Raw genomic sequence first — 22,984 nt, 5'->3', positions numbered from 1 at the left:
ATATAAAACAACTAATATCCTTTTAAAAGGAAATAGTTATTTTATCTTTGATGTTAAAGAATCTGGGGATGTACTAAAAGGAATGACAAGGGTGAATGACAAAATGGAATGCCCATAGACTTTAAAGGGACATAAAACCCATTTTTTTTTCTTTCATGATTTAGATAGAACATCACATTTTAAACAACTTTCTGATTTACTTCTATTATCATATTTTCTTAGTTTTCTTGTTATCCTTATTTGAAAAGCAGAAATGTAAGCTCAAGAGTGTGCATGTGTCTGCAGCATTATATAGCAGCAGTTTTGCAATAATGTTATACATTAGCAGGAGATCCCTAAAAAACTACTGACTATGATTTGGTGCTACCCACATAGGTAGGTGAAGGGTGGGGCTTATCAGACTATCTCTTGGTAGGCAGCTGCTTACAATTATTGTGAAAAAGATACGGCTTGCAGTGACTAAGGAATGGCCAGAATTAACCTGTATATCAATCACAGAGAGCACGCAAATAAAGTATAACTATGTCCAGATTACTCACAGGCAGGCGAACACCTAACGCATGTTTCTCCTGGGCTTTTTTAGAGCCTCAACGATTTGACAGTAAAAGTTAAGTTTTATTTATTTTTTTGCTCCCTTTCTGCAGCTCTACCTATGTGTTTAAGTGTGTGTCAAATAGGGGTTTTCTTTTTTCTTTTTTGGGGGGGATTACAAAATATATGAAGTGACAAGGTTGTCACCAATTTATTTGCCATAAAGAGTAATGGGCCAGGCTGTTAACATGTCCATTGTATGATGGGGTTCACGCCCTGTATATATCCACATATAAATGAGTGGCCCACAGGATTTTAACCCATTTCAAATTTCAGTTACTCAAAATTGTGCCATCTGTTTATTGCAATATAAGATGATTTTTTTTTATAAAATGTAATTTTGTTTAGGTTTTTGGAAAGTGTATTATTTTATTTAAAATACAAATAACTGTAGATATCTTTATTTTACCAATTGCAATCAGTTGTAGAATAAGAAGCTGACTGATTAAGAAAAAAACTTCAGCCTTGTACATTTTGCAGCTTTTCATTCACAGTGGCTACCTTATAAATATGACAATCGTCATAAACCACTGCAAAATGTTTCGTTTTCAGAATTATTGTCTATATAGGTTGTTTGTTACATTAAAGTTGATTTAAAAAAAAAAAAAAAAAAAAAAAATTTTGAGTGGAGGTCACATGTTTCCTGTCTAGAGTGGAGCTCCAGTCTCTGCAGCTAGACTCTTCTCAGCCACTTTGGTAGTACCCGGAAGTGACGCATATACTTGACTGTGTTTTGGGTTATGCCAAGAGGAGAGGGCGAACCGGGGCGGACTCGGTTCGGTTGGCTCCCAAGTGCCAGGTTTGTGACACAGGTGTCTGCTTCTATTGCCTACTCCCTCTGTGCTCACATTTGGCTTCCCAAAGAAAATAAGTCATGTGTAAAGCTCAAACCTGCATATAAGGGACATTAAACTCAAGATGTAGTTCTGCATATTATGCATAGTAAAAACACTTTACGTTTTCATTTTTTTATGCATAATGTTTCTTTACTCTGGGCTTAGTATATGGAAATTACTTGATCAGTGCAAGAGCCCATTATTAGCTATCCATAAATGACCATATGAGACAAGATAAACATACTTGTCTCCTATGGACTGCAAAAAATGCAATTGTTCTAAATACTTTAAAAACATATCATTTATATGCAGGCTGTTTGTAATGTAGTGACTTATTGCTGATGTATGCATATATAAAACAACTAATATCCTTTTAAAAGGAAATAGTTATTTTATCTTTGATGTTAAAGAATCTGGGGATGTACTAAAAGGAATGACAAGGGTGAATGACAAAATGGAATGCCCATAGACTTTAAAGGGACATAAAACCCATTTTTTTTTCTTTCATGATTTAGATAGAACATCACATTTTAAACAACTTTCTGATTTACTTCTATTATCATATTTTCTTAGTTTTCTTGTTATCCTTATTTGAAAAGCAGAAATGTAAGCTCAAGAGTGTGCATGTGTCTGCAGCATTATATAGCAGCAGTTTTGCAATAATGTTATACATTAGCAGGAGCACTAGATGGCAGCACTATTTCCTGTCATGTAGGGCTTCAGGCATGTGCACGCTACCTACCTAGGTATCTCTTCTACAAAGAATAACATGAGAATGAAATAAATTTGATAATAGAAGTAAATTGGAAACTTTTTAAAAATTGTATCCTCTATCTGAATCATGAAAGACATTTTTGGGGTTTAATGTCCCTTTAATAGGATGAAAAGTTCAAAGTGATGTAGCAACAAAACTATGAGACATCTAATAGATATTTATCAGATATATTCCCCAGGTACAGTAGCACATTCAGAAAGTGAGATTAGGTGAGATTATAGCTGCTTTCTATAGAATGACAAAATGTAATGCCCCTAGACTGTAATGGGATGTAAAATTAGAAGTGCTATAACAACAAAACTATGAGACATCAAATAGATATTTACTGGATATGTTCCCCAGGTTCAGTAGCATATTCTGAAAGTGAGATTTACGTGAGATTATAGCTGCTTTCTATGGAATTTTTTCTGTGATTCAAACTATTATTATTATTATAACATTTGGAAGCCCACTCCTGTCTACTGATACAAATGTGGGAGTTGTTTAGCTTTAGGGGCTTTTAAAAGTCTTCCCTTTTGATATAAATACATATGTGGGAATTGTTTCTGTCTACTATAGAGTAGCTAAGTGTTTACTTTTACATATTTCTCTAGTTTCAGTCTATGTTGAAAGGTGTGTTATAGTCGAAAAATGACATGGTCTAATTTGCTACTGCAAATTGTATTGGTGTGACTATTATATTAGAATGTTATCAGAAAACAGTCTAATCCTATTGCTATACTTAATACAAAAGCCAAATAAAGGCAGTTAATATATATCCACAGCTGCATATCTAATGCTCATACATCCTGGGGCCCCCTCCCCAGATCACAACGACCACCTGGCCCACTTGAACTCGACTCTCTCCCAGCCATTGCCTTAATCTGCATAGTCCAGTCATCACCAGAACATCCACACTCTGTTCATTTGATGACATTATTACTACACGTAATCTGTATCAGCTGCATTGATTTAAATCAGTGGTTCCTGGAGGGTGGTGGGATTACCTAGGGGGGCACTAATAGGTGGAAGTGGGGCACTGGGATTACCATAGGGGGCGCTAGTAGGAAAGAAGTGGAAGAGGATGCAAGTGGGCCCCTCCAAGAATAATTATCGTATTGTGTTGTTCTTTATCTTAGATGTCCGAAGCAAAACAACTTTCTCACTTTGCATTTGAAGTTTTACTGCTCTTTGCCAAGGCTTCTTCTTCTAAGATAGTTTAGGTTTATCAGTCACTTATACTTCCTCTCACTACAATAAATTGCAGACACTTGTACTGTAGGCTTGCATTCTTTGTTTTGCAAGCGCTGTACATTAGCACGGATTATTAACATTAACTGCACAGGTTAGAATTATTGTGTTATCCTCACACAAGACACAACTAAGACTTTAATCCACTCTCTCATCATTTCCCGCCTTGACTATTGCAACTCCATCCTCTCCGGCCTCCCTAGCTGCTGTCTATCTCCCTTACAATCCATAATAAATGCCTATGCCAGGCTAATCTTCCTTACTCGTCACTCCTCATCTGCTGCACCTCTCTGCCAGTCCCTTCACTGGCTTCCTCTAACCTCCAGAATAAAACATAAAATCATGACTCTAACTTTTAAAGCTCTCAATAATACTGTTTCACTCTATATCTCTGACCTAGTCTCCAGATACTCGCCCTCCCACCACCTTCGCTCTGCTCATGACCTCTTTCCTCCTCTCTTGTTACCGCCTCACATTCCGGTCTACAAGACTTCTCTCCATACTGGCCACTATTTTGTGGAACTTTCTGCCTTGCGCTAAACGACTCTCCCCTAGTTTTCAAACTTTAAAATGCCCCTTCTCTACTGTTTAGGGACGCATATAATATACACTAACATTTTCCTATATTAGTCCCTCTCCTCCTTTAGCTTTCCCCTTCAACCCACTTAGCATGTAAGCCTACAAGCCTAGCTGCTTTGTAGATCACCTTGATGAGAGATAATTTACAACAGTGAAACTCTTGGCAGGACCCTCTATCCCTTTGAATCCCATAACTGTCACCTTGCATATTAGACCCATGTCTTTGAACCTGTTGACGCTCTACAAATAACTGATAATAATATGGAAGGAAACACATCAAAGGCCTGCTGTGCTTGTCTGAGTAGCTTTGTGCACAATCAACCATCTAAGGTATTTAATCGCCATGTGGCTAAATGTAGCCACCAATCAGCAAACGCTACCCAAACAATAGGCCAGCTCCTAAGCTTACATTCCTGCATTTTCAGATAAAGATACTAAGAGAAAAAAGAACCATTTATAATAGGAGTAAATTACAAAGTTGCTTAAAATTGTATACTCTATCTGAATCACAAAAGAAAAAAAAACTGGGTTTCATATCTTTTTAAAAATAAATCAGCGGGGGCGGAGCCAACTTCTGAAGCGGCAGGACGCATCTCAGTGAAGCTTCTGGTCTTAGTTCTATTTTATATGTTATTTTGACATAATTAACCAGCCAATATTAACTTATCTGGATGAAGACATTTAGAGCACATTACCTACGAGAATCAGGAGCTGATTTCTGACTGCTCACCTGACCTACGCTCTTCAGAAAGTCACGCGGCCTACTTCTGTCTTTTTCCTAGAGGACTAATTCATGAGTCTAACCTACCGCGTGTCTGGGGCTACCACATGAATCCCCCCCCCCGCCTTCTGGGTTACGGAGTAGTACTCCACATTACTACTACAAAGGTTAATAACTTTTTCAATCCTAAAGGGGAATCATCTATTCTGCTACCGAGGCTGTAACATTCCCGAGCCGCTGAGAGCCTGCCCTGAGTATGGAGGCTTTAGATAGATGGGAAAGTAGGATGGTTCAGCTAATGGAAAACCATTATAAGAACTTAAAGACTGAGCTATATAACCTCCTTTTATCCCGAGATCTACAGAGACTATCCAAACTGTGATAACAAAAGGGTCCATTGAGGAGTACGGCAACAGATCAACGTCACACATAACAGACCACAGCGGTGAGGAATCTGTAACTTCAGAAGCCCTGACATGTGACTCCAATTTGGATCAAGTGCAAGCTGTACCTAAAAAGGGGATAGCTGAGGAAGTTCTACCCGACCTCATGGAGGAATTCCTTACCGCATCTAATTACCACCGAGCTACAGTGATCAACTTCAAGGAAAGGAAGGGGGACTCTGCTGAGACTGCAAATCCAATCCTCCACACTCTATCTGTGGTTGATGCAACTTACCCTCTCCTAGTTTTTACCAACACCGGGGTCACTTCCACGGATTGGAGATGTGCAAGTGGCAATCGATCCCTGAACTGTCCTAGATGGTGGTGGCGCAATCCGGAGATTGTGAAACCCGTAAGTATTTACCAGGTTCTCTGAAGAGGTGTGGGATAAAGACTACCTCATTCCGAGATCGGGGTCTCTTTTCCTGCTGGAACCAGAGAGAAAATGTTGGGTGGCGATACATGATCCCAGCGACACTATTAGTTTTTAAGAGCCTAGCAGGCTTCCCTGTCCTGGAGAACTTTCCGAGACTTTTGCATCAAATATGGTTTGACTATGTCATCCCAATACCACATCTGCTTCCCATACATTCCCTTTGCCTATTAAGCCCAGGGACTTTAGATGCTTGGGTGTATATGGGCTCAATGTTTATAATGCAAGCTAAACATGGCACAAGATGTTAATGTTTAGGCTGTTGTGTTTTACTGTTACATTTTTTACATGTAGTAGTTGTTATCCCCATCCAGTGGGTTCAGGTTGATTGCTACTTATGTTTTTAGATAAGAGAACTATTACACAGTTGGACTGACTTTTTAACTCTGGTTTCCCATTTTATTCAAAATACCATTAAGCCAGCTAACAATGGACATGGTATAGGTTTTGTTTTATCTTAGCCCCATAGCTTTTTTTTTTTCTACAACCCGAAGTGATGCAACAAGTCACTAAAATGACATATTAAATTAAATTACTAGAATTCATTATTTATTCCTATGGAACAGTATCTATTACAGCCTAGATACTCTGTGTCTACATTTTCCAATTCTTATGTGATATAGCTAGTTATTTACAGATGAATGCATAGCCTCCTAGTCTATCATATAATGATATTTCAGCCTAATCATAGCTTCTTTGACTTTTATGACATACTTCTATAGATGGTTCCCCCATAATTGCTTCTCCTATGCTCCTGTTAATTTCTAGAGTGTGATCATTTGTATTTCAATTGATAATATAATACCTTATTCTACGTTTATGCTCTTAATATATCAGTAGCTAGTCTACCTTACGAAGGTCCAAAAGTGGCCACCTCAAAAGCTAATTTTCCTCCAGATTATAGAAGTCTTTTTAGGTCCAAGAGTGACCGTATGTGTCAAATGAGGAAATTCTTGAAGAAAAAATATATATAAAACGGAGGTTCCAGATGTATACCTATCATGTATTTCTATATATCATCTCAATTTAGCTCTTTGACTGTTGTTAACAGGAAACTCTTCTTGTTCTTGTTTTGTTTTTCTTGGGTAACCCATTTATGTTGTACTGTTTGCACAACCTCAATAAAATATTATAAATATAAATAAAAAAAAACAATAAAAGTTTTTAACACCCCTTCTGTCACTGAAAAAAATAAAAGTAAATCAAGGGGCGGAGTCTAGCCTGACTCTAAGATGGACATCTCAGCTAAGAGCTCAGTGCAGCACTCAAACATATAGCATCTCAAACCAGCCAGACCGGGTTCCCAACCGACAGCCAGCTAAAGATGAATAGCCCCTAGCACCCGAGAGACCGCTGTAGCTAGTCTTACTGCTCGGATCGCATAGTTCGGAACACAATAAACTTTTGGCGCCAAAGCTCCAGTAACCCGGAAATAAGAAGCTCACGCTCCGCAACACAGAAGGGCCAGATCATAGCCATAATTAGGGTCGGTGAGTCTGGGTAGCGGGCCGAAGTCGCAGCTCAATAACAGCTGATCTGGATGTGGGGAGGTGAATGCCTGAGAGCCGGTAAAATGAAAGAGACCTCTAACGCTGATCTGCTATGATCCCTCCTGGGCCCCTTCATGTGCAGTCTCAGCAGTCCTGGCAGATCAGCAGAAGACCACACCAATTCACCCAGGTATATGTTAGGTATAATAATGAGGTTAAGGATAGTTAGAGGATTTGTGGCATTAAAATCAAGTGCTGAATTAGGCACTGTAATATATCAAATACATTTTTAAGAAAATAACACTTTTATTAACATATATATACAAAACGAACAAGTTACCATAATATGGATCATTAAGAAATGGGTATAGGACTTCCATTCCTAATGTGTCATGATATAAATGATCCAACAGATAATTTAAAAACAAAGGGGCTAAAAAAGGGGCTAGGTGTCCTGGGTAGGGTCCTAAATATTCGAGAGAGCGGTGAAAAGAAGAGGATGTGTGTGGTGTAAGCAATCATGGCAGTGCCAAATAAGCTATGCGCTCAAAAGGCTTCGTCCTGCCTGCGTACTGCTGGTGATTGAACCTAGTCAGACAATTTCTAACTGCTTCCCTATGAACTTTCACACATTCACAGTATTATCACAATCCTCTTTATGTGTATTCGTCTAATAAAGGGCGTGTAACTATGTGGGATACAATCCCTATCTAAATTCACTCAATGGCTTGCTAGATAGATCTAAGATACAATGTATCGCAATGTATTAAAACTGTTTTAACAACCTAAGTAAGGGATAATGCTCAGGACCTTTCTTGATGTTTGTATGTGTGTAAGGTATCACACAATGTGTCCATTTAGGATATCACAACAACGTGTCCATTATATGAGAAACAACTCCCCAGGGAAGGATTAAGTTCAAATTGCAGCTAAGAAGCAAGCCGTAGCTCCCACAGTAAAGGATCCCTCACGCAGACCACACCCACCGACGCGGCGTTTCGTCACCTTGTGCGTGACTTCATCAGGGCATAGGGCCGGCCCAGCCATTCAGTCCGCCTGATATAGTCTCCGGTTGCCATGGTAATGGCATGTGTATGCGGAAGTGCTAATCGCATAGAAATTATGGCGATCACGTTTGTGAATTGATATTCAACTGATGTAAGGCATTTACATATTTAATATCCACAGGTTTATGGTCAATGAACCATCTTCTTAAAATGTTTTTTATTGTGTACTATCTGTTTATTAATAACGTTAGCAAGACATTAGCCCATGCAAAATGAGCAAAACAATAATCCATAATAAGTCACTGTCATAACGTTTATACTGAACATATTGTTTTTAGACATTTTCACTCATGCAAAGTAAGGGAACATTAACCCTTACGGAGTCACTATCAGAAAATATATACTGACCGTATTATCTCCAGGACCTTATCACTGGTTTGTAAAAACCCATTCAGATTAATTTCATATCTACCACGCATCGCTTATACAAAGTGGTTTCCATGCTCTTTCCCCCGAATATATATATATATCATGAAACTGCTCCTGGAAGCATTAAGGACAGGAGGCTGTTACTTCAGAGGTCTCCTTGAGAAGTCTGCCTGAGGGACTACATGTGTATCTTGTGTGATCATTCTGTCTGTACTGAAGTCTGAGAGATCCTAATCGAAGTACCATACTCCCATGAGTCACTAAGACTCCAACCATCGGAAAAAGTTTCTACCAGGCAAAGATCGTATATACCAAAGCGACGGAATCCTGAGAAGGAAACCAGACCTTCCTGTTTGAACCGATATACCTGTGACACTTGGACCAGTGGTCACTACAGACAAGACAAAGATACTTCCTATATGAACAAACCTTACCTCATACGATTGGGGTAACATCTGGTAAGGAGACATCCTTTTACCTATCTATATATCCGAAAAGACAAGCTATAGAACTCTAATAAGACTATTGCATTTGCAAAAAAAGACAACCATTAAGACACTAGAACTTTTTCAATTCTGAAGTTTTACTGAGTTACCAACTGTAGTGTTTACCATATCACATATTATTGTGTAATTTATTTTGTATTTTGCTGCGCTGTACTACCCAGATATATCCGTTCTCTTTATTCATTATATATATATATTTCAAGGATTTAATATACTCCAAACATAAATCATTCTACTTATATTTTTATCATACTTTGTATAAATTTAGGAGGTTAGTACATGTGAACTTAGATTAACATTATAATTCTAAGCTATTGTTTCTGTCACTATTGTATTCTATCATTTATTTGGGAATGCAAAAGATATCTCCCTAAGTATATAGATATGAAGCAATTAGGAGATACAACAAAATAGTTGCTAAGACTACTTTACCGCGGCAAAAACAATAACGACTACAGGAGAAGTCAACCAGTCAGGTTTTGACTACATTCAAGCTTGTTGAGTGAAAGAGAGTTCTGTATCGAAAGAGGATACCCCTCCATCTTGCCACCGATACAGGGAAGGAGAACTATCTATACACCACGCGGCACTTACCTCATGAGATTGAGGTAAAGGAGTGTAAGTAGACTCCCAACGGGTACGTTGTGGAATGTGGATTTACCTTTTTACCTGCCTATCAGATTTGCATTATATCCATCTATATACAGGCCATAGAAGTTTCATCCGATATTGGACGATATTGGACATTTACCAGAACTTTTTTAGTGTTATATTTGCAACAATAGTTTATTGCATTTTATATTTATATTTTAATTTTGACACCTTCTTATTATTACAGCAAATATTTTAGCCATATCCTGGTTACAAAAATATTTTTGGTGTATGGTAGAGTGTTTGATGTTAATACTTTAATCATTTCTGCTATATTTGTTTTATGTTTTCAGTTTTTGTTTTATTGTATCTACCAGGTATTACAGCAGATATGCGGCTACATCATCATTATTATTATCACCAACATAGGTATATTGGTTATATTGATCTAAGTACATCACTTGTTATTTCTACAACACAAGCATAACAGTGTGAAGCTTATACATTTAATATATATTCGTTTGAGTAAATTATTAATATCATTTGTACTACATCAGACATTATGTGCTATTCCACTTGTTAGCAGTGCTTATTTATAACTACACGGTCTTCTTATACCCTCAACTAATAACTCCCAACAATACTGGGATTTTTTCCAGATTTTTTTCCAGAGTGTTGCGCCTTTTGAATATTCCCTTTACCCTTTTCCCTCTTTTATTACATTCAATATCTATCAGGTTAATTGTTATTGGGGGCACAGTTCTCACTGGATAGGCATTCATAGGCAGCAAGTTCTATACTCTTTTTTTTTTTCTATTATATTTTTAGGGTGAGCCTTTCAGCGCCTTACCTACACATATCTATATATATCTCTATATATATATAATATATATATAGAGTAATGAAGAGGTGCACTCGCCAGGACTTTTCCAAATATGTGAACGTTTTCGGGGGATTAGCCCCTCCTCAGACATACAAAATTACAATATGAGCAAACCCACACCAGGACACCCTTATAAAGGTAGGCCAGCCATTCACCCGATCTCAGTGTAGGGTGCCACCAGCAAGTGAAACAGCCCACCTGGCAACGAATGAGGCTGGCCCAATACAACAATAAAATAAATAGTGCACAAATGAACAGCAGGTCATAATCAAGCACTGGATTCTTTTTATTCTGCTTGTAGCGAATTTCTAAGGGCCAGCCTTGTAAGGAAAGAGTCCACGCTGTTATGCGGCTATTAGACAAATTCCCATCTCTTATTCTCTCACTTTGCAATATAGCAAAGGCTGGTGGGCTGTTCTACAATAATTTTCTCGCCCTGTATATAGCTAGCGGAAATTTTGTGTAGAGCCCATACAGTAGATAAGAGGGCTTTTTCGCAATCGCTAAATTTTATTTTTACTGGGGATAGAGTTTTGCTCGCATAAGCTATGGCTTTGCTTAAATTATCATGCTTTTGGTATAAAACAGCACTCATGCTTATGTCTGTGTACCCTGTTTCTAAGTAGAAAGGTTTACCACATTCAGGGTACGCTAAGCAAGGTGCTTGAGTGAGTTTTCTTTTTAGCTCTTTTATGGCTGTCTCTTGAGACTCACCTCCAGTGCCATTTCACATCCTTCTTTAGAAGAAGTTAGTAGTGGTTTAGCTAATGCTGCATAATTATCAATGAATTTGCGAGAATAATTTGGCTAGTACCCAGGAAGGATCTCAATTCCTTTAAGTTAGTTGGGTTTTTAGAATTTACTATAGCTTCCACCTTTTTCTTCTGAGGATTTAGTCCTTCAGAAGTAACTTCATGTCCCAAGAAGTTTACACGAGTGCGGCACCATTTTCGTAGGGATAATTTGACACCTGCCCTTTTAAGTTGTCTGAGGACGTGTTTAAGCTCTGCGATGTGTTTTTCAAAGTCTGTGCTTTTGATAAAAACATCATCAACATAAGATAAGGTCCCCCTTTCCAGTGCATCAGGCATAGCCTTAAGCATGAATACAGCAAATTCATGTCCAGAATTTATGTAACCAAAAGGAATTCTCTGAAATGCATACTGGATCTTTTGGAAGAAGAATGCCAGCTTATACTGGTCCTCCTCATGTACCTTTATGGTCCAATATCCCTGCGCACAATCAATGGCAGTGAATATTTTGGATTCCTGCATTTGCGCTAGGCACTGGTCAATGTATGGTACAGGCCAGCCAGACATGTACACTCGTTTGTTTAGCTGTCTTAAATCAGCACACAAACGCCATTGTCCATTGGGCTTAAGTGCACCTTGTCGTTTGATACCCCTTTCTTCAAGTTCGTTATGATTTCTGCTAGAGAATCATATGAGGCTAAAGGAAGTCTGTATTGTTTAACAAATACAGGTGGTGCATCGGGATCTGTTTGTATTCTTGCAATGTGCAAGTCTGTAGTACCACAGTCATAAGAATCCTTAGCAAAAATATCCTTGTACTCCATCAGGAGTTCTCGCAGCAGTTGGCGTTCATCATCGCTGGAACAGCCATTAGCTAAGGATATTTGCTCTTCGACTATTTGCTGAAATCCTGGAAAGATTTCAGGCTGTCCTATTTCATAAGCTTTCTTCCAACGTAGAGGTGAGATCCCCTTGATTATAGTTTACATTGCCCCCATGACTCTGGGAATTGGGTAATCTTGTTGTTTGATTGGCTGATCAAACACTAGAGAGGCTTCTTCAATTTTACAGATGCCTTCCTCTGAGCTGAAGGGATAAATAGACTGAATATTGAATAGACCCTCTGGTGGGACTTCCGGCTGGGGGCGGAGTGAACAGGTAGCAGACAGGTAACTGCCGCCTCGCTACGTCTCTCCAAACACAGGAGGAGATAACATACTCCAGCCTGCCGTAGGGTGCCTTGTCTCAGCAGTAAGACACTAAGACCGGCACAAGATTCCATGGAATACGGAGGGAGAAGTCCCTTATTCGGCTTAGCAATGCTCTTTTCGCTAAAGCGCACTGCCAGGAAAAGCCTTGTAAAAACAATAAAACCCTGAAAATCGGACTTAAAAAAACAACTGAAATAATCCCCACGGGGATACTGCTGACAGGTATACCCTGGTACAGGGAACAGAGACATTGTAGCAGATGCTTAACGATATAGCTCCATGAACGGAACTTCTCCACTAGCCGATCTACTGGTAAAAGTGAGGTGTGCAGTGAACACCTGTGGAGGGAGCCAATCCGGGAGAGATTTAGAAACACACCTGCATTGCAAGTGAATCCGAGTTGTGTTACACGCCTGGAAGTGGTGTTTGGTCCCCTGAGCAATTTTCTCCCCCACCTGAAGTGTCTGCTGGGAACAAGCTCAGAGTGTGCAGTGGGCCACTGTGGAGAACCGGACTTAAATACCTGAAACAATCCTCGCCTGCTTACTCCAGACGCTGGTTCCTTGCTGTGAGAACAGAAGCATTGTGAGTGGATATCCCGCGTTATAGCCCAGTGATTAGGATTTTCCCAGTAGACGGTGTAGCCGGTGAAAGAGGGGTGTGCGGTGAACATCTACGGTGAGACCCAATCCGGGAGAAACCTGGTGACACACCCCCATCGCAAGTGAGCGTGTTCGGTGCTGTACGCTCAGAGGCAGGGTCGGATCTCCTGAGCAGTATTTCTCCCACCTGAAGTGTCCGTTGGGAACCAACAAACGTAGAGTGAACGGTGGGCTGCTGTAGAGTCCGAGAGGAGTAACATCCCTTACCACGGACGGGTAAGCGCTGAAAGGGAGGCGCTGTCATTGGGCTTCATATTAACCCGTCAGGGTATGTGTCAGCTCACCGCAACGGGAGCGTTGATAGTGAGCTCTGACCCCAGTGAGCAGCAGGAGGGGAAATCCAACTTGGAAAGATCGCCCGCTGCTAGGGCGAACAATTCCTGACGGAGGAGGTAGAGGGCAAAGGTTGAGCGATAAGAGGGAGTAAGGCGTGACACCAAAGCAGCAGGATCTTAAGGTTCCAGCCCGGGAGCAAAATATTTTTACATAGTGCTCTATAAGGACAGAAGGGCAAATATAAGGAATACTATAAATACCGCTGGATTATAAGAAGACACTGTGAAAAGGAGTTTTCCTCTTTTTTCCTTTTTCTCTTTTTTTTTTTTTTTTTGTGAGGAGAGGGAAAGTAGAAGCCTCCAGGTTAGTATCAAGGGTGGTGAGCCGTCAAAAAGAACATTTTTTTCCTTTTTTCTGTGTTTACTGAGACTGTGTGCGGAAATGGGGGAGTAATTTTTATCTCCTGCAAGTTAACGGCTAGATTTGGAGTTTGGCGGTAAAAGGGCTGTTAACGCTCCCGCGGGCTTTTTTTCTGGCCGCACCATAAATTTAACTCTGGTATCGAGAGTTCAAACAAATGCTGCGTTAGGCTCCAAAAAAGGAGCGTAGAGCATTTTTTACCGCAAATACAACTCTCGATACCAGAGTTGCTTACGGACGCGGCCGGCCTCAAAAACGTGCTCGTGCACGATTCTCCCAATAGGAAACAATGGGGCTGTTTGAGCTGAAAAAAACCTAACACCTGCAAAAAAGCAGCGTTCAGCTCCTAACGCAGGCCCCATTGTTTCCTATGGGGAAAACACTTCCTACGTCTGCACCTAACACTCTAACATGTACCCCGAGTCTAAACACCCCTAACCTTACACTTATTAACCCCTATCTGCTGCCCCACGCTAGTCGCTGACCCCTGCATTACACTTTTACCCCCTAATCTGCCGCTCCGTAAACCGCCGCCACCTACGTTATCCCTATGTACCCCTAATCTGCTGCCCTAACATCGCCGACCCCTATGTTATATTTATTAACCCTAATCTGCCCCCCACAAACGTCGCCGACACCTGCCTACACTTATTAACCCCTAATCTGCCGAGCGGACCTGAGCGCTACTATAATAAAGTTATTAACCCCTAATCCGCCTCACTAACCCTATCATAAATAGTATTAACCCCTAATCTGCCCTCCCTAACATCGCCGACACCTACCTTCAATGATTAACCCCTAATCTGCCGACCGGAGCTCACCGCTATTCTAATAAATGTATTAACCCCTAAAGCTAAGTCTAACCCTAACACTAACACCCCCCTAAGTTAAATATAATTTTTTATCTAACGAAATAAATTAACTCTTATTAAATAAATGATTCCTATTTAAAGCTAAATACTTACCTGTAAAATAAATCCTAATATAGCTACAATATAAATTACATTTATATTATAGCTATTTTAGGATTAATATTTATTTTACAGGTAACTTTGTAATTATTTTAACCAGGTACAATAGCTATTAAATAGTTAAGAACTATTTAATAGTTACCTAGTTAAAATAATTACAAATTTACCTGTAAAATAAATCCTAACCTAAGTTATAATTAAACCTAACACTACCCTATCAATAAAAATAATTAAATAAACTACCTACAATTACCTACAATTAACCTAACACTACACTATCAATAAATTAATTAAACACAATTGCTACAAATAAATACAATTAAATAAACTATCTAAAGTACAAAAAATAAAAAAGAACTAAGTTACAGAAAATAAAAAATATTTACAAACATAAGAAAAATATTACAACAATTTTAAACTAATTACACCTACTCTAAGCCCCTAATAAAATAACAAAGACCCCCAAATAAAAAATTCCCTACCCTATTCTAAAATACAAAAATTACAAGCTCTTTTACCTTACCAGCCCTGAACAGGGCCCTTTTGCGGGGCATGCCCCAAGAAGTTCAGCTCTTTGCCTGTAAAAAAAACCATACAATACCCCCCCAACATTACAACCCACCACCCCACATACCCCTTATCTAACCCAAACCCCCCTTAAATAAACCTAACACTAAGCCCCTGAAGATCTTCCTACCTTGTCTTCACCATCAAGGTATCACCGATCCGTCTGGCTCCAAGATCTTCATCCAACCCAAGCGGGGGTTGGCGATCCATATCCGGTGCTCCAAAGTCTTCCTCCTATCCGGCAAGAAGAGGACATCCGGACCGGCAAACATCTTCTCCAAGCGGCATCTTCTATGTTCTTCCATCCGATGACGACCGGCTCCATCTTGAAGACCTCCAGCGCGGATCCATCCTCTTCTTCGACGACTAGACGACGAATGACGGTTCCTTTAAGGGACGTCATCCAAGATGGCGTTCCTCGAATTCCGATTGGCTGATAGGATTCTATCAGCCAATCGGAATTAAGGTAGGAATTTTCTGATTGGCTGATGGAATCAGCCAATCAGAATCAAGTTCAATCCGATTGGCTGATAGGATTCTATCAGCCAATCGGAATTAAGGTAGGAATTTTCTGATTGGCTGATGGAATCAGCCAATCAGAATCAAGTTCAATCCGATTGGCTGATCCAATCAGCCAATCAGATTGAGCTCGCATTGTATTGGCTGATCGGGAACAGCCAATAGAATGCGAGCTCAATCTGATTGGCTGATTGGATCAGCCAATCGGATTGAACTGATTCTGATTGGCTGATTCATCAGCCAATCAGAAAATTCCTACCTTAATTCCGATTGGCTGATAGAATCCTATCAGCCAATCGGAATTCGAGGGACGCCATCTTGGATGACGTCCCTTAAAGGAACCGTCATTCGTCGGTCTAGTCGACGGAAGAAGAGGATGGGTCCGCGCTGGAGGTCTTCAAGATGGAGCCGGTCGTCATCGGATGGAAGAACATAGAAGATGCCGCTTGGAGAAGATGTTTGCCGGTCGCGGATGGTCCTCTTCTTGCCGGATAGGGAGGAAGACTTTGGACCCTCTTCTGGACTTCTTCAGTGGATGTCCTAGCCCCCGCTTGGGTTGGATGAAGATCTTGGAGCCAGGACGGATCGGTGAACCTGGCATGGTGAAGACAAGGTAGGAAGATCATCAGGGGCTTAGTGTTGGTTTATTTAAGGGGGGTTTGGGTTAGATTAGGGGTATGTGGTGTGGGGGTTGTAATGTTGGGGGGGGGGTATTGTATGTTTTCTTTACAGGTAAAAGAGCTGAACTTCTTGGGGGCATGCCCCGCAAAGGGCCCTGTTCAGGGCTGGTAAGGTAAAAGAGCTTGTAACTTTTTAAATTTAGAATAGGGGTAGGGAATTTTTTATTTTGGGGGTCTTTGTTATTTTATTAGGGGCTTAGAGTAGGTGTAATTAGTTTAAAATTGTTGTAATATTTTTCTTATGTTTGTAAATATTTTTTATTTTCTGTAACTTAGTTCTTTTTTATTTTTTGTACTTTAGATAGTTTATTTAATTGTATTTATTTGTAGCAATTGTGTTTAATTAATTTATTGATAGTGTAGTGTTAGGTTAATTGTAGGTAATTGTAGGTAGTTTATTTAATTATTTTATTGATAGGGTAGTGTTAGGTTTAATTATATATTAGGATTAATATTTATTTTAAAGGTAAATTTTTATTTATTTTAACTATTTTAGCTATTAAATAGTTCTGTAACTATTTAATAGCTATTGTACCTGGTTATAAAATAAAATACAAAGTTACCTGTAAAATAAATATTAATCCTAAAATAGCTATAATATAAATGTAATTTTATATTGTAGCTATATTAGGATTTATTTTATCAGGTAAGTATTTAGCTTTAAATAGGAATCATTTATTTAATAAGAGTTAATTTATTTCGTTAGATAAAAATATATTTAACTTAGGGGGGTGTTAGTGTTAGGGTTAGACTTAGCTTTAGGGTTAATACATTATTAGAATAGCGGTGAGCTCCGGTCGGGCAGATTAGGGGTTAATAATTGAAGGTAGGTGTCGGCGATGTTAGGGAGGGCAGATTAGGGGTTAATACTATTTATGATAGGGTTAGTGAGGCGGATTAGGGGTTAATAACTTTATTATAGTAGCGCTTAGGTCCGCTCGGCAGATTAGGGGTTAATAAGTGTAGGTAGGTGTCGGCGACGTTGTGGGGGGCAGATTAGGGGTTAATAAATATAACATAGGGGTCGGCGATGTTAGGGGCAGAAGATTAGGGGTACATAGGGATAACGTAGGTGGCGGCGATTTGCGGTCGGAAGATTAGGGGTTAATTATTTTAAGTAGCTTGCGGCGACGTTGTGGGGGGCAAGTTAGGGGTTAATAAATATAATATAGGGGTCGGCGGGGTTAGGGGCAGCAGATTAGGGGTACATAAGTATAACGTAGGTGGCGGTCGGCAGATTAGGGGTTAAAAATTTTAATCGAGTGGCGGCGATGTGGGGGGACCTCGGTTTAGGGGTACATAGGTAGTTTATGGGTGTTAGTGTACTTTAGGGCACAGTAGTTAAGAGCTTTATAAACCGGCGTTAGCCAGAAAGCTCTTAACTCCTGCTTTTTTCAGGCGGCTGGAATCTTGTCGTTAGAGCTCTAACGCTCACTGGCAGAAACGACTCTAAATAACAGCGTTAGAAAGATCCCATTGAAAAGATAGGCTACGCAAATGGCGTAGGGGATCTGCGGTATGGATAAGTCGCGGCTGTAAAGTGAGCGTTAGACCCTTTAATCACTGACTCCAAATACCAGCGGGCGGCCAAAACCAGCGTTAGGAGCCTCTAACGCTGGTTTTGACGGCTACCGCCGAACTCTAAATCTAGCCAAAGATTCTTATTTACTTAATTTCCAAATAGAGAGTAAAGGTATAAACATAAATATAGGCATAATCTCATAAGCGTTTAGGAGTAAAATCTACTAGTATTGTATTATCTTTAAGGGTATAGATATCTTGATCGAGTTAGGCTGACATTTTTTTTTTTATTTTTTTTTGGTCCACACAGTTTAAAGTATTAGGTCTAAGTGAGACCCTTTCATTTTTTGACAAGAACTGTTTTTCTTGCTTTTTTTTTTTTTTTTTTGGTTTGTTGCACTTTTTGCTAAATATAATTAGTTTGATTACACTATTGTAGAAAGGAATAGAAGTACCCCTTCGGGGCTTAAGTATATAGAAACTATATTGCATTAAAACACACATCTGTATCTATATATACACAAAGGTGAATGGATAGATTTGTATCCTCTCAGAAAGGTATTTCACCAAAAATGCCAACTAAAACAAAAGATAAGAAAGGTAATACCAAAAACATTGATGTGTCGCTTGACACCGCCTGAAGAAGGGGGAATGACTAACGTAATGGTTAATAATATGACAGAGCTGGCAACAGAAGGTAGTTAAAATGATGACACCCCACCCTTGAAATAATTAAGAAAGAAATTAAAATAGAGATATCTAATTTAGCTGAGGAGGTGAGACAATTTACACTTAGATTAGACGAGGTGGAATCGAGGATGTCTGCACGTTGAAGACAAAGTAAACAATCATGAGTCAATCATCACGGTTTCAGGGTAAGTCCATCACCCAGCTACGAAGCGCCGATTAGAGGAACTGGGAGGATAGATCAAGGCGGAATAATCTGCGGGTGATTGGCCCTCCCTGAAGCTGTGGAGTTTCAGGATTTAATACTTTTTGCTTCTGTCACTACTGCCTCAGGCACTTTTGATCCCACCTCCACCTACCCCGTTTTGATTGAAAGAGCCCACAGGATAGGAAGCCTCAGAGAGAATAAATCATTGCCCAAAACCTAGACCAGTCATTTTTAAGTTTGTGAACTACCAGGATAAAATGCTGTATTTGAAATATTATAGGAAACTTAATGTATTAAATATCCAGTCTCATAAATTATTGATTTTTCAGGACTATTCAGCTGAGACCACAGTTAAAAGAAGGGAAATGTCTCCCTTCTTTGATAGATTTTTAAAAGCTGAATGTAATGTCAGGCTGGTATACCCAGCAAAACTTTTAGTGACAAAAGATGGTCATACATATACTCTAAATGACAATAAAGAAGCAATATCTCTGTGTAAGGAAATGGGAGTCTGATAAGGCTGTAACAAGGAGATTACAAGGTTATGAAACTTAAGTTGAGTATTAATAGTATTATGGTGGTTTTTGTTCTCTTTTATTGTTGTTTTTTTGATCTTATTGGTATGTGTACAATATTTTTATTTATAGATTGTATTTTTTGCTTTTGGTATGTGTATATATATTTTTTTTTATCTCCAAGATGTATCTAATGGAATAGGTAAAGAATCTATCTCTCTAGTGGTCCCCCCCCTTTTTTTTTTTTTTTTTTTTTTTTCTTCTCCTCTCTCTCTCGTGCCTCAGAGGCTTTCTGATCTGCTCGCCATCCCTGTCCGATCCCCCCAGAAATAATCAGGGTTTCTCTTAAATGGTTATGCGGGTACCACTTAAAATAACATCGTGGAATATTGGGGGAATAACCTCCCCAATAAAGAGAAAAGCAATAATTAATCATTTAGCAAAGCAAAAAACTGATATTGCTTTTCTTCAAGAGCTACATCTGAAAGAGGTGGAGATACCGAAATTACGCACTAAATGGGTTGGGGAAGTAATAGCTGCACCATATAATGCCGCCCGTAAAAGAGGTGTTGCAATTCTCTTTAATAAGACATTTGAATATAAAATAGATTCTACACATATTGATCATGAAGGCCGATTTATAATTATTGAGATAACACATAAAAATACCCATTATGTACTGTGTAACATATATGGACCAAACATAGTCGATAAAGAATTTTGGAATAAAATGGTACAATACCTGCAAAGATTTATGGGACAAAATTTGATAATAGCGGGGGATTTCAATTTAATATCAGACCAGATGTTGGACAGGGACAGTAATGCCCCCAGATATATACGAGATAGGAAAACGCATATTTTAAAGAAAATATGTAGACAACTGGGCCTGATAGACATCTGGCGCCTTCAGCATCCTGATTTGAGAGCTTTTACATGTTTATCAAAAGCCCAACAGTCTCTATCACGGATAGATTTTTTTCTAGTCCCTGTAACATTGAGTGGTTTGGAGTGGAAATCAGAGATAGGGGATATAGTAATCTCTGATCACGCAGTAATAGCTCTGACATTAAACTCTTCCGGACTAAGTAGGTCTACTAACCATGCTATATTTTTTCCTAAATATTTGGCTAATGATACTCATTTCCAAAACTGGCTCTGTAGACAGTGGCAGGAATATCATGGGCTGAATAGTGCTTTTAAGGATAAACCGGAACTTTTTTGGGAAGCAGCTAAAGCTGTTTTGCGAGGGGAAATCAAGAATTATATGTGTAAACGTAAAAGAAAGATTAATCAGCAGGAATTAAAATTATCTAACTGGGTTAAGAATGCATATAAAATATATTTAGAATCCCGATCAAATAGTAATTGGCAGAAATACTTGGAGGCTAAATCAGCCTATGATGTTCATGTTAAACAAAAATCCGCGTTGGAATCACAAAGACAGAAAAGTATTTATAGTGGTTTTGCAGGGAGATCAGCAAAATTTATGGCAAGGCTAACTAAGGATACCCGCAGAAATAATATTACGGCTATCAGATCTAATAAAGATAGATTTACCAATAACCAGGATATAACTAAAGTATTTTATGATTATTTCACCAAACTGTATAGTGCTGAAGATTATGACATAGATAGTAGGAAAAGTTTCTGGGATAAAGTTAAGATACCTAAAATTCCAACTGAAATATTATTAGAAATTGACAGCTTAATAACGGTAGAAGAGATCAGTCTGGCCATTAAGTCAGCTAAAACTAATAAAGCAGCAGGGCCAGACTGTTTGCCTATAGAATTTTATAGGATCCTTCATCAGCAGATAGTACCCTCACTGGCAGAGTTATTCAACTATTATTTTTTTAAGAATAATAAATGTTCTACAAATTTTGCCGCGGCGACAGTATCTTTAATTCCAAAAAAAAACAAAGACCCTGAATTTCTTGATGCGTATAGGCCTATTTCTGTCTTAAATACAGATTATAAATTACTTGCAACGATTCTAGCGAAGAGATTGAGCCCGCATTTAGGGCTATTAATTCATGAGAACCAGGCAGGGTTTATGATTGGGAGAAACCCGGCTAAAAATATAAGAAAAATCATGACCCTATTAGATTATTTCTGGAACAAATTTAGAACAATTGGGCATAAAGATATGATTGATCTAGCTCTACTAACGGTAGACGCCGAAAAGGCGTTCGACCGGATATCATGGAAACATCTATTCTTTTCACTAGAACAATTTGGTTTGACTGGACAAGTGTATGAATTCGTACGCATAATCTATTCAGCACCTAATTCATCGTTGCTTGTTAATGGCGAATTGTCACAACGATTAGTATTACATAGGGGCACACGTCAAGGTTGCCCTTTATCCCCATTACTTTTTAACTTGTCGTTAGAACCACTAGCGATCTGGTTCCGTCAACAATTGGACGGAATCCAGATAGGCGATCAGAAATTGAGAGTATTAATGTATGCTGACGATATATTGTTATGTTTAAGTAATACTAAAAAATCCTTGCCCCTTGTGTTGGATATGTTTGAAACTTTTGGTGCCATTTCTGGCTACAAAATTAATGTATCTAAATCCGAACTGTTATGGATCAATAAGAGGGAGCAAGACAATAAATATCCTTTCAGAGAAACCTCTCAAATAACATATTTAGGAATTAAACTTAGTATCAATCCGGAGGAATGGTATCAGCTGAATTTTGCTAAAAGTTTTTTGGATTGTAAAAAGAAATTAGAAGATTGGTTAAATTTACCTATCTCATTAACAGCAAGAGTGACGCTAATAAAAACCATTATCTTTCCAAAACTGTTTTATTTAATTCAAAACATACCAATTCCTATACATAAGGCGGATATAACAAAATATAATAAGGTCTGTGCCAAATTTATCTGGAGAGGAGCAAAGGTTCGTATTGCAGTTACTAGATTAATGAATAATAGTGAAGCAGCAGGCCTTAAACTTCCGAATATACAGTTATATAGTCTGGCATCCAGAGTTAAAATTGCGGTAGACTGGTTAACAGAACAAGACCAAGTGGCGGCGTCTGCATGGGAAACTGCGGTGATAGCCCCTTTCAGCTTAGGCGCCATCTTGCATTCCCCAATTACTATGTTGCCCTCGACAGTTTTCTCTTTAATTACATTTAGAAATGTAATTTTAGCATGGCAAGATCTCTGTGGGTTATTAGACCGGTCTCCCTACGTTTCTGTTTTTTTACCAATTATTGGTAATCCGTCTTTCCCACCAGGGTTGTCTAATAGAGTCTTTAGGGACTGGGCCATAAAGGGGCTTGTCCACGTTAGACAAATAGTAGATAGGGACCTTAACCCAATTCCATTTCAGGAACTAAGTAATCAATATGGCCTTGTGAATAAAGACTTTTACGCCTACTTACAAATAAGATATTGGATATCCGAATTAAAACATAAGTATGGGTCAGAATGGGGTATTCAGTGAGTACAAGCCAGGATT

The 22,984-nt window shown here is 38.9% G+C and overlaps 1 protein-coding gene across 1 annotated transcript in view; it reads left to right on the top strand.

The window, feature by feature from the left end:
- Positions 1-1,256: 1,256 nt before the first annotated feature.
- Positions 1,257-22,984, top strand: part of LOC128645091 (kelch-like protein 28) — a 183,760-nt gene continuing 162,032 nt past the window's right edge. The window contains 1 exon segment of the mRNA XM_053697848.1: positions 1,257-1,390. The gene's annotated coding sequence lies outside the window, so the exon portion shown is untranslated.

Source organism: Bombina bombina, chromosome 1 (genome assembly GCF_027579735.1).
Source record: "Bombina bombina isolate aBomBom1 chromosome 1, aBomBom1.pri, whole genome shotgun sequence".
Taxonomy (NCBI): domain Eukaryota; kingdom Metazoa; phylum Chordata; class Amphibia; order Anura; family Bombinatoridae; genus Bombina; species Bombina bombina.
The sequence above is the reverse complement of the archived record's forward strand: the minus strand, read 5'-3'. Positions and strand labels throughout refer to the sequence as shown.